Here is a 12,346-nt window from a genome sequence, read left to right on the forward strand (position 1 = left end):
TATATTCCCTTTTCGAAATCATAGCAGGTGAGCAACATAAAATAAAGTCAAAGTGAAGGCCAGTGAAAAATATTAACTGCCTGTGATTCAGGAAGCTAACTCACATTTGTAAATAGATTAATCGAAAATAGCTCAAACATTATCATCCTCAGCTGCCTACACTGCCCCTCTCCAAGATTACTGCCAACCCATCAGGAACAACAAGGAATGTAAACTAGAGCAACTCAGTTGTTAATCTAACACATAATGATGAACTGAAGCTGGCATTAACATCCATAAGCTATACCCCAAATCCATTTCTTTTCAAAACAGTTCTTTAGTGAAGTTTTCAATAAGGAAACAAACATTGTGCCAACCCTCAAATGCCAAAGGACCACGCAAGCTACAGGACAAAACACCTGCAAACCCCCACACACTTATCCAGGTACTCCCAGGACATAGCCCCTCTACCCCTCTCATCCCAGCTCCGAGGGCAAGGCTGAGAGGGGCAGAAGGGCAGGGTAGGGATGGGCTCCCAGAGGTGACCACACCACAGAACCCCTCACACCCAGGGTGGCCACAGAGCTGGAACCCCTCACACCATACCTGCACTGCAGAGAGAAGAGAGGGCAGCAGCTCCAGCAAGAGCCCAGATCCTCTGGAAAACCCAGGGGGATGAGGCAGAGCCAAGGCAGGAAGTGGAGATGGGTTTGGGAAATAGGCATGGAGTGCCATGGTTGGGTTGGGTTGGGTTGGGTTGGGTTGGGTTGGGCTGGGCTGGGCTGGGCTGGGCTGGGCTGGGCTGGGCTGGGCTGGGAGGGCAGTGCCCCAGCTGGGGCAGGTCAGGGCAATCAACACCTCCCAGGGCATTCAAACCCCCACTGGGAGTCTTTATTTCCCAAAGGTAGGAGCACAGAAACACAAACCAGTCTCCATTCTGTTGCAGAGTGGAGCAGCAGCTAATGAAGAGTGACCAAGCAGTCTCCTCATGCCACACCATCACACAACTGCAAATCTGCTCCAGCTGAAGTTTTTCATTTGTTTCCATCTGCAGCCCACCCTGGGAAGGATGAGATTACAGATCAAAATGCACACTCCTTTTCCAGAGCAGATAAAAGAAAAATAATATTCTGTGGTCATGTCACAACACTGAAAGCCAGGTAAAGATAAGCATTACTAAGAAATTACAAAATGAGTCAGAAAATAGAAGCTGGAAAAGGGAGAGATATTAGCCCTGGCTTTAAATTAATTGACTCTTCCACCACCTACTAATAATATCCAGGCTGTACAGAATCAATTTACTGTCCTCCAAAGACCAATCTCAACCAAATTTCTTAATAATAAAAATAAAGGGAACAAGAAGAGGGAAACAAAACCAAAATGATGCTACTTAAAAACAAGCAGTATGATTTTTTTTTCTTGACTAATTCAAAATTGGAGTTCCCTGTCTTAAAACTTAAGTTAAACCAAGAAATAAGGACAGTTCAAAAAGTAATTAGACATTTCAAAGAATGAGACCAACTCCATAGTTACATAATGTTTTTCCTTTATCTCAAAAAGGAGTGAAGATCGTATTATAAGGTATAGGTCAACAACTAATGAACAAGATGAAGGATAAATGTTTTTAGAGAGACTCAGGCAGCCATTTGCAAGAGGAGAAAAAAGGAAATGGCAAGCCTCTTAACCTTTGCTGTTTTAGCTCACAATTAATCTGGTAGGAGATAAGAGCCCATAATCCTTTTATGGGTTTTATCAGAAATAATAAGCCAACAAATTTACAAAATGCATATGCAAACCAGTGTATCCTAAGCTTATTAAAGATGAAGCAATCCCACAAAAGAAGGTCATAACTGAAACATCCTGTAACAGATGCTTAGAGAAAGGAGACGAGAAACAGGGCAAGCAGAGAACCACCCTTTCCTCGTTCATCCCTCCCAGGTACAATCCATCATTTTAGAATCCCTGTGCTACAGGTTGCTTTAGAAAATTATTTCCAGCTGCTCCCAGTGGGCAATTCTTCCATAAGGGCTGTGTATAATCCTTTTTTGAACCCATTTATAATTTGGCCTCTGCAATGCCCAGCGCAAAGTCTTCCATCATTTATTTACACGTTGTATCAAAAAAATACTTGTGTTTTCTTAAACTTCCACACAACAAATTTATTGAGGTAGAGATTAGCTCTTAAAACAGAAGACAGTTTAAATGGCAAAAGTGCTAGGGACAAGAATACTTAGGAATAATCAATAGCACCTGTGCCAAAACAATAATTGAATTGCAGTAGTTTGCCTAAAGACAGAAAAATGACACAACATTATAGCAGTCATCAGGAAAATAAAAAGCTGTTGCAAAGGGGAATGGAATTATCTGTTCCTCATGGCCACAGTGAATAAGCAATAGGTTTAAATGGCATAAGGAAGCTCAAAGCTGGATATTAGAGGAAAAATATCCTAATAGCACCACCATCCTAATAGCAAGGCTAATCCAAAGGACTGCTCTGATAGTTTCTCTAGTAGCAAACTGGATGAGAACCTTTCAGAAATGACACAGATCTGTTCAGCTTGTTGTAGCAAGGAGAGCTGCACTAAATGACCTCTTCATGTCCCTTCCAGTGCAGCACTACACAATCAGAAAGAAAGGAAGTCGATACACATCTGGTTCCGTGGTTTATTTCACTCGCTCTCAGAGTCGTGTTCAGTTGCTGACTTTATTTGTATCACCAGTGAATACCCAATTTTCGGTGCTGTTCACAAATACCCAGCACTGTGAGTACCTGAAACACAACAGAGCAGCAGACAGTGAGGGTGCACAGAATTCATCACGATGTTACAAAGTCCTACAACCACAGCCAGGCTGCTTTTGCACTGGCAGTTCCCAGACACTGCAGCAGCACCTGCTGGAATCCAGTTTTCTGTACTCTCTCACTTCCAAACACACATTTGAGAGCAGTAATCTGGCTTTCTGACAGGTAGGACATTTTTCCTTCTGGACAATATCACACTGGTCATGATAAAAACTATAGTTCTTGGGAAAAAAAGTCATCCAAAACTAAAGATCCTGTGGCCATCTAAATCTGAATTCCATGTTTTCCTGCAAGGAATGGAAATTGCTGAAACCATGTCTGTTTAACACAACATGCAGTAAGAATGGAGCTTTGGGGTTTAGCCTTTCTAGTTACATATAGTCAAGAGAACCAGATAATTCTGTATAAAACACGGTTCAGTTTAAATGGATTCATATAGGTAAAGCTGTTTGCTTGCAATAAAAGAGTATTTTTAATCCAAATGCCTTGTTTTGCTTTTCATTCCTGACCATATTTCACATCAAGGTATCTCAGAGGCCAAAATTATTTACAGAGTTAGTTAACAGTAAATATCTTACCTTGTTGGTATAAATCAGGGATATAATGAAACATCAGCTGCTACTTAAAGTGCTTGGCAGGAGAGTTCATCTCATATTTATGTGCAAGCATAAACTTTGTGTATAATTGCAGTAACAATTCTATTGAATTTATCACTGCAAAGCCACAGACAGAAGTGTGCAGCAAATCTCATAATTCTCATAGTAAATGTTTTATATGTTTTCCAAATTGTTAGTATTTTTCCAAATCTTCCAAGCTTGGAAAATACATTCAAAAATTATTATAAGAATCTTGAAAGAATTGAAACACTAGTCAAAGAATTTACAATAATCTTGTCCACAAACCTTTCAATAGACTATATTCTGAGAACTGCTTTTCTTACCTTGCCACTGAGAAAGAGGAAACAGATGCTCAAAGGGCTGGAGCACCTGTCCTGTGAGGACAGGCTGAGAATGGAGGTTGCTCATCCTGGGGAAGAGAAAGCCCCAGGGAGAGCTCAGAGCCCCTTCCAGTGCCTAAAGGAGCTCCAGGAGATCTGGGGAGGGACTTGAGCCAGAGCCTGGTGTGACAGGACACAGGGAATGGCTTCAGACTGAAAAGGGGCAGGGTTAGACAAGACTTGAGGAAGAAAATCTTGGCTGCGAAGGTTGGGAGAGGCCCTGGGAGAGGCGGCCCAGAGAAGCTGGGGCTGTCTCGTCCCTGGCAGTGCTCCAGGCCAAGTTGGATGGGGAGCACTGAGTAACCTGATCCTATGGAATGGGAGAAATCCTCCTTCTCTGCACACAGAAACCCAAACGCTGAACTTGAGCAAGGTTCTGCAAAAGTAGGAGCTCTGAGGCAATGAATATCCCTTCACTTTTCCAATGTCCTTAATGTCTCCTTGTCTACAAGCTATGTGTTTATTCATTATACATTGCTTCATTTGTTATTTTCCTTTCTTCCATTTCCTATTTCAGTCTCCTCATTAATTTTTATGCACTTTTATTTTCATTTGTATACTTTTCATCACTTCAATATCCTAATATTTCAGCAGTCCAATTAGCTACTTCCATATCTTAATCACACTGAGGCTCCTTATTCAGCTATAAATATAATTTTATTACTGCTGTTTTAATGACTAAGTGTTATAATAACTATTCTATATAAAACAATTTCTCTTAAAACTTTCCCCATTTCCTTCACTTGTCTATAATTCATTTCATCTCTCATCATACTTTCCATTTTGTTCAGTAGATCCTATATCATCCCCAGATATTTCCTGTATTGAAAGCTAATTACCTGGGGAGATGGTAAACTTTCACTGTTTCGCCATAAACATAAGGAGCAAATATTTTCTCCACACTTATCAGACTGTCCTAAACTTGCTAACAAACCCAAACCTGAAGACAGAGACCATTTCCACTTTAAGAGGCACAATTAATGTCTCTCAATTAAGATGAAAGCACAGCCCAGATGGGCATTATGAATATAATACACAACTCTGTTCTGAATATCAATATCATAAATAAAGAATGGATCTTAGGAATATATGAAACCATTACTTCTGAACTGAAAATCCAGCATTATTCTCATCTTTAATTTCAGAGAGAGCATATACTTGCAGTGAAATAGTTAATATTTATTATATTTATTAATTTAGTAACATTCAGTCTTCTACAGTCCCCATTATTTAGGCAGATCATTAACTTCTGGGACGCTGATGCTTCTAACTATCAAATAAACGGCAATGAAAGTCTCCAAGTCAAAACTGATTGATCCAATTCCTTGCAAACCATAAAAATTTCTTCCATTCTAATTATCCCCATTCTGTGAGCTGGAAGATTTGTCTGTGGCATGAAGGTGCAGGAGAGAGCAAAGTCCTCTGCAGGAAACACGCACAGAAATGCTCATTCCATGTTATCCTGGATATGGAAACAAAAAAGAAAGAGTATTTTAGGTCATTCTTATGCCACCCATTCAGATTCAACAATCAGCCTTATTCAGTGGTAGTTCCTCTTCAGCTGCTATACTTTTTAACTTTAATTTGCTTTTATGAGGGAAGGATTAAAAGCCTTAAAGGAAGTACAAAGTTATGCAATTTTAACAGTCTGCATCTAAGTAGCCACATCTATTTATGAAGCCCCATCACACCGAACTCCTTCCCAGGGGGCAGCAGGACCTTCCTGCAATATTTTTTTCTAAACCTGCTTCATTCCTTTCCCAGTCCACTGCTCCTGTGTGCTGAGGTGGCTGTGGTTGTTCAGTGTCACACTTTTAGCAGTTTATTCCCTGCAACAGGTTGAGCCCAAGCTCTTCTGAGTGCCACAGCCTTCTGCACTGCTGCAACCTCCTGGAAGTTGTCTCTGCTCATCAAACAAATCTTCCTGTGCAGGTGCTTTCAGCTCCTCTTGATATTTTGTCATCTTTCATCAATATTTCATCAATAGAGGTCTGTGTTCCTAGGGGATAGTATCTTTATGCTTTTTATTACCCAAATCGGAGACCTAAATCTGCTATTATATAATATATTGAATTATTTCAAGACAAGTCAGGTGGACATTAGACTTACTGATGCATTTTAGACTCAGAAGCATAAAATCTTGATAAACCAGATCTAATTGCATTAATATCACCCTCAATTTCTATCAGCTGAACATGTGATTGTGTTTTACAAAACCAAAACTCGGTTGCCATCCCCAAAGGATACCAGAAAAATGGTCTTGTCAAGTGTATGCTTCCTAAAATCAAATTCCGAAAATCCTATCACAGATTTAAGATATAAATTGATAATGTAATTGATAATGTAATTGTCTATATCTGATAGCTTCTATAATAGATCACCTGCAGATCTGGCAGCCACGGAACAGTTACCTTTCAGAGGTAAATAAAGTAACTTTATCCACTGCTGAGACAGTAGGATTTAATTTCACAGAAATACACAAGCTCAAGCTTGTTTACACTATGTTAATTGACATATCTAATCACTACTGATGTCTCCTTTTTGAATGCTCTTCTACTTTCTACTGAAGTGTACCACTGAACATCTTAATTTAAAAATTCTTGGTATAAAGATTTTGCTCCTATTACAAAAAAATTTAACACTGATATCAAGAGATGTTGCTCAAATCTATTTCAATAATAATTTTTAAAATGGATATTGTTAAAAAATGAGAGATGCATTATTTTACAGATTTTTTTCTTCACTTTGGTGGTCTTCTCATCCATCAGAAAGGCGTCTCCCCCTCCAGCCTTGTTAGGAAACTTTAGTGTCTTAACCTAACTTATTATCAATACAACAACACTTGTCTTGATTTGAGCCCTTCCATTACTCTTGCACGTTTGCATGGGTCTGGTTTTTTAACAATACACAATCCATTTCCTTCTTACTATCATCACTTTTCCTGTATTCTCTACAGACCTTTCTCCTGTTTCAAATTCAAGTAGCTGGCAAGATGCTGTCAAAACCTGGATGTTTCAGTATTGCCTCAAAACCTTTTGAGACATAAAAGTATAATTTTTTTCATGCTGTTTGGGACTGTGAAGTATTACAAGTCAAAATTTAAAATTTCTAGAGTGAAATGCTTGTTCTGCTCATCAGAGTTTCTCTGTTTCAGGATGGTCTTTTCAATCTCAGGGTACAAAAGGCAGAGCAGAGGTCAGCTGAGGAGCAGAGAAGCCTCTAACAGGAGGTCATCAAAACCATTCAGTAGGAGAATAAACAAACCTTTTACAGTAGGTCACCCACTTCCTCACGGCCCAAGAATCACCCAAACCTGTGCTCCACTGAGCACATTTCCTTCCCACAGAGTGGAACCCAGACCTTCCATATGGCACGCCCAAGGCCCAGCACTGACACTGGGAACTGCTCATCCAGCCAGTCTGGGATTCCATCAGTGCACTGATCCCGATGTGTCCATCTCAGTGTCCCTGAGCTGGGGGCTGCAGAAATTCCCTTGCTGCAGCTCCACCACAGCCCAGACACGCTGGGCTCCTCATAAAGGGCTGTGCAATGACTCTTTCTGTGCACTGCACCCAATTCTGTCAAGTTTCTGATGTTCTGAAGCTCACCAGGAAGAGCAGATTTTGCACCGGTTGGACATCACAAGAAATATCCACATTCTACATGCTAGGATAAAAGATTATGTCCAGAAAAGTCTGAGTGATTGAAAGGCCTAGGTTGAAAAAATCCCCAAAAGAACAACTTCAGAAGAGCTAACTAAAATTTCAGAATTTTTTTATTCTTTTCCTGGAAACTCTGCAAGTACTTATCCTTCAGATACATCTCACTAAGAAATTTCAACAGACATTCTAACTGCACTCATCCAAACTTACTACTGCTTCCTGCTCTTCCCACAAGGAATGAGTGCCTGTGCATGCATTTTGTTTCTATTTCATGATTACAACTGTGCAATAATTGGTTATACTTCCCATCATACAAAGATAGAAGAATTGTAATTACTTCATAGATGGAGTCAAAAGAGACTGCTCCACTGCTTACAGAGCACCTTGGTCTCTCTGTACACATTCCTCAGAGGATAATAAGGCTTAGGAGTTGAAAGTATGTTTGTATTCTTGGGTCAACAGAAGTACCATATGAAATTGAAAGAATGGAAATATATTAATCCTGATTTAGGGATGAAACACTGACAGTGCTGAGATATTTACTGAGAAAGGCAATGAGGTGTTGGCAGGAATGAAAATAGATACAAGTTTGCTTCTCAACTTTCTCTGTTTCGAAAGACAGTGAGCTTTACCTGTCCCCTAAACCTGCTGCTCTACCAGACCCAAAGTACCTCATGCCTTTAGAATAACAAAAGCAGTGATAAAGACCATTCTCCTCACATTCTCTGTGGTTCTTGCCATGGATTCCCAAAGCAATATCCATTACTTTAGGATGTCACGTTTCATGGGGCATGTTCCAGGGCACTGAATTCTCCACCATCAGACTCTGCTCTGTGGAGCTCTGGCGGAGCTTTGGGTTTGGTGCCAGGCTGCAGGAACGATGCCTCTTTGCAGGAAACAGTTGTCACCAACAATGACAACAGAAAATACCCCCAACACCCTTGCTCCAGCAGTATCTTATTTCTGACTGCAAGGAGTCATTTCCTCCATGAGATTGTCTGGCAGTGTTTACAAGATAACAGACAATAACTGTTCCGTGCTGCTCAGGTGGAAAGAAAGGGGTGATAGAAATTTCAAGGCCAAGTCTAGGTAAATATGATCCTTGTATTTCCACTACAGACATCTAGACACTTCCAGCTGTTGAAATTATTGCTAAATATATTTACAGTCTTTGTACAATAAAAAGCTTTATTACTTTTACTACAGGCAGAAGAAAAAAGCTTTAAATCTTTAGTTCTGAAGCAATATCTCCTGTCTTAAAAGCAATGAAGCCTTTCAAGAGGAAAAACCAGCACACTTTAAAAAAGGAGGTTTATGATGTTGTATCTTTGTTGCAATTTTGGTTCATATATTTTTATTAAGTGTAACCTTTATATGTAAATGAAATGATTATCCAACACGAAGTATGTTTTCATAAAGTAAGGATAGGTTTTATGTCCTCAAAGATAAAGCAGCATAAACCAGTCAGGCAGCCCAGCATGTACTTGATGGCTGTGAAATGAACTATTTGATTTCCTATTACGGCCTTAACACTCTGCACTGTACCACAGCTACCAAACCCACACCATTAGACAGCCAGCCTTTCATCAGGGAGCCCAGGAATATAAATCAACCTCTGTATTTCTAATAGGCAAAAAACCTCATTTTAAAAGGCTTGGAAATAAACCCTACATTGGGAAATGTAGGGAGAGGGAAATGAAAATCATATTCTAAAAACCCAGGGAGAGATGAATGTCCTCAGCACAAACAAAAGGGTTCAGACCCACTGTGCTCAGTTTATATGTTTGAGGTTTTATTCTCTCCATTTTCAATTGCAGCAGGCCACCTCTAGGAATAGAAAGGAAACTTTACAGCTTCTCTCCCACATGACTGGACTGGGAGGCAGCACACAGGGCTCTGCTCCTTGGCTGGCAGACAGATCTGAGGACACTTCACACTTTTTCATCACTCAGGACAGGGGTTTCTGCAGTGGCAACCTGTCACTGAACCAAAGAAGGGCTTTACAGGATCAAGGGAAATAGAGGGAGTCAAATTTCACATTTCAATTTTGTGTATGGCTCATATGCTATGAGAAAGACAACTAGAGCCATCAGTTCAATCAACAGCATAAAATTGAGTGAGAGAGTAGGGTGATTTTTAGGATCCATTTTTGTAACATTTACCATAACAAAAAGCATGGGAAGCTTGGCATAAGCCTTCCTCACTTCAGTTTGGATGCAGGATAAAGGCCGCCAAGGAATGCTGGATGTCCAGTCTCCTCTGGAGAAGAACCTGACCACTGCTGGATTAACTGAGAGAAAATTATAGAATTACAAATCTAAAAATCATGCATGTCTTCACTGTTCTCTAAAACTCCTCTTTGGTTCCGAGGATAAAGTCTAACTCACTATGGGATCTCACCTGGCAAGCCCATGGATGCATCTCCTTTTGACAGGAGTGAAAGTGGCTAAAAGCCAAAGAATTCAGGGCACTCCAATCCCAGATGGCAAATTGAACCCGTCACTGAACAGCTTTTTGGGTAAGCAGCTGTCATAAAAGTCTTTATTAATAAATTGATGAATAAAATTGTTCTGCTCCTAAGCAAGGCTGTTTATTCCTGAACCAACAACTCCACGAAAGAGTTTATACAGAAATCCTGCAACTTGCTATATAAATCTGATCTTCACAGATTTGTTACCTCTTTATTTTCTTGTTAAGCAGGTGTACAGTGCTGAGCACAATGACTCCTCATTAGATCCTGTAAATGCTACAAGAACAAAAAATGAAACTGCCACATGGTTTAAAAACAACTGACTGGGTCAGTCCCTGTATTTTTTCTGATTTTACATTTTTGTGGTCTTGGGCACTCCTTTAATTTACCATCACAAGAGAATCTGTCAATAGAAAGAGTTATGAAAATAAGATAGGATTGGAGAAAAATAACATAGATTTTTTTACTTTGGGTGATTAAATTCTCACTGACATTAACATATGACAACCTGTTAGAATTATTTGTAAGTCTTTACAGTTTTATAAATAGCTTTATCTCTTCATTCCACATGAGGAAAAAGAGAAATATTATTTATTGTACCTTTCTACCACCACAGCATGGAATAGTTCAAAGACTTATTTTAAGTTTTGTGGAAGTCCCTTGATATTAAAGGGCTGCAGATACAAGATGATGAAACCTCCTTTCTATCTGCTGGCCCCCCGCTGTACATGTGTTCCAGAGCGTTTTGTAAAAGAGCTCACTCTAATCCACACAAAGGAGCACTTCCCTTTCATTGTCATGCAGTTGGAAAGCTGAAGCAAGCCATCGTAATTTCATTAAATAGTGCTGAATTCCTTAGAAATGCTGAGGATGGCTTGTAGTATGGAATATTTGCTTTATGAATGGACTGAATATTTATAATATTTGGTTTATACCATGGATTTTTTTTCTCTTAAAGAAAGAAATATTTGGTTTTGTTCTCTTAGTGAAGCACAAGGCAAATTATATTAATTAGTCTATTTACATGATTTCCTAACTTGGAGCAGTGAAAGTTGCCTTTAGCTAGCAAATAATTGAAATTACAATTGCTGGAGATATCACAAGTTTGTTTTTTTTAATTATATCAAGCCCCATCAAGCTCTGATAGGACATTAATAGCTACTTCCCTTCGCTGCTGTTGTTTTTTCTCCCCACTAAGCCATTCCAGCATACTCAACACCATAAAACAGAAATATATGACAAGAAACAGTAATCTTCCAATTTTATTCCCCAGACTTCAGGTTTACTAGTATATCCCTTTGGGAACATAATGACAGAGCTTTTCTTTCATAAAGATGCTGGAAATAGATTGTAGTCTAGAAGTTATCATAAGATTTTGGGTAAGCAACCAGTTTTGTTAGAAACAAAAGAGAAGCATGAAAAATACAGAAAAGCCAACACAGCACAAATATATTTCAGTACTATGGGAAATTCTTGCCAACATGGATATTGTTTTGTTCTTTGCTTTTGGGAATCTGAGGGGAGGAAGAAGCTCATTAATTCAACATTTCATTTCTAAAATAGAGGGAGAACTCAGTCAAACACAACAGTTTCTATGATAAGAGAATTGTAGACCGTCTCTTATCAGGCAGATGCAATCTAAGTTTATATCAGGCTTGATTTTAATTAAGTAATAGGCATTACATATGTTTAATAAAGCTGTGAATGGCATTTCTTCCTCCCAGTCTAACGGGAAGTTACTCCAGGAACTTTAGACAAAAGACTTGGGAGCACACTGCAGAGCTTTTGAGGGAGAACATGGAACTGGGTCCAAATGGCCACCAGAAGAAAAGGGAAGGCAGGCATTCCTCTTTCGACAAAAACTCTCACGATAAAGATTCTCCCATGTCTACCTGCTTTCAGCATTTAGCCATTTATACAGCAGATAGCAAATGTATACAAAATTTAAGTGAAAATAGGAATCTTACCCCACCAGACAGAAAAGCAGGACAGGAAGGCAGAGGCACCGTCCTTTCACTTACCACAGAATGCCATAGGCCAAACACTTGTAGAATGATTAAACATTCACACATGTGGGCAGCTTTTAGGATTTTTTTTCCTGTTTCTCATTTTGTATTTTTTTCAGGCAATTCCAGCTCCTGAAATGACACCGATATGTAAGAATTTCAGTTTGGTTGGAGGTGTGTTATGCTGAATTTTTTAGATTAAGTTTCTAGCCAACTCTAATATCTGGGACAAAAATAGTGGAACGTAAGAGTTAAACAGTAATGACCCAATACAAACAAGTGAAGTTATTTCTGTCTTTAGAACACCATAATCATGATCCCTTTAAAGAATTGCACATAGAAATGTCCCTTCCTAAAGTGTTATCTGCTAATGATAATGCAGCTGCATCATCCCCAGTTCATAACCTTCAGTGTTCACCATCTCCAGTTTTA

General features: G+C 39.4%; 1 long non-coding RNA gene across 1 annotated transcript in view; it reads right to left on the reverse strand.

The window, feature by feature from the left end:
• Nucleotides 1-713, reverse strand: part of LOC138110298 (uncharacterized) — a 315,688-nt gene extending 314,975 nt beyond the window's left edge. The window contains exon 1 of the long non-coding RNA XR_011150860.1: nucleotides 586-713. This is a non-coding gene — a long non-coding RNA (uncharacterized lncRNA). The remainder of the gene's footprint in view (nucleotides 1-585) is intronic.
• Nucleotides 714-12,346: the final 11,633 nt, after the last annotated feature.

This window comes from Aphelocoma coerulescens, chromosome 4A, assembly GCF_041296385.1.
Source record: "Aphelocoma coerulescens isolate FSJ_1873_10779 chromosome 4A, UR_Acoe_1.0, whole genome shotgun sequence".
Classification (NCBI taxonomy): Eukaryota; Metazoa; Chordata; class Aves; order Passeriformes; family Corvidae; genus Aphelocoma; species Aphelocoma coerulescens.